Source organism: Humulus lupulus, chromosome X, assembly GCF_963169125.1.
Source record: "Humulus lupulus chromosome X, drHumLupu1.1, whole genome shotgun sequence".
Lineage (NCBI taxonomy): Eukaryota > Viridiplantae > Streptophyta > Magnoliopsida > Rosales > Cannabaceae > Humulus > Humulus lupulus.
This window is the reverse complement of record NC_084802.1, coordinates 230,308,734-230,309,653: the sequence shown is the minus strand read 5'-3', so window position 1 is coordinate 230,309,653 and position 920 is coordinate 230,308,734. Positions and strand designations below refer to the sequence as shown.

The window sequence follows — 920 nt, the reverse complement described above, 5'->3', positions numbered from 1 at the left end:
TGGGTTTGGATCATAATATGGGCTCGAATGTAATCCATAAGTTGGTTGATGAGGGGGTTGTTGAGATGGATACTGCAGATATTGTGGTTGTAACCCTTGATTACTTTTCCAAGAAAGATTAGGGTGATTTTTCCAAGCAGGTGTATAGGAATTTGAGTAAGTGTTGGGTGCAGGTCTTGAAAAATTACCTATAACATGTGCTTGTTCCAAGGGCATATTGTTCACATCTGTTGAGCAACTAGCTATGCTCAGGCATTGTTCATAAGAATGAGGTCCTCCAAAAATCTCACAGCTCACAACATTTTGTACTTGCATTGCTTGTGCGGTGAGATTAATTTGTTGCAATTGTTTGATTAGAGATGCTACTTGAGCGGTCAATAGCACTATTGGATCAACTTCTAAGACTCCTGCTACTTTATTATTCTCACGCTCAGTAGGCCAATTATAGTTATTCATAGCCATCTCTTCCAATAGCTCATATGCTTCATTAGCACTTTTTCTCATAAACGCTCCTCCCGATGCTGCATCTATAATTGTCCTTGTATTGCCCCCCAAACCATTGTAGAAAGTATGAACTAGCAGCCACTTCTCTATTCCATGATGTGGGCATTTCCTTTGAAACTCTTTAAATCGTTCCCATGCATCATATAAAGACTCCCCATCCAGCTGATGGAAGTTATTAATCTCTCCTCTTATTCTGGCTGACTTGGCAGGAGGAAAATATTTACCAAGGAATTTTTTAGCCAAATCTTTCCAAGTAAGTATAGAGTTGGCTTGTAAAGAATTCAACCAACTCTTAGCTCTTTCCCTTAGTGAAAATGGGAATAGTCTCAATCTTACATCATTGTTACTCACCCCATTCATTTTGAATGTCGCATATAGCTCTAAAAAGTTTGTGATATGGAGATTTGGATCCTCAT

The 920-nt window shown here is 38.8% G+C and overlaps 1 non-coding gene across 1 annotated transcript; it reads left to right on the top strand.

Annotated features, from left to right (window-relative positions):
* The first annotated feature begins 592 nt into the window (after window positions 1–592).
* Window positions 593–699, top strand: LOC133807627 (small nucleolar RNA R71). Its single transcript, XR_009879529.1, has one exon. It is a non-coding gene; the product is annotated as a small nucleolar RNA R71 (small nucleolar RNA).
* The last annotated feature ends 221 nt before the right edge of the window (window positions 700–920 follow it).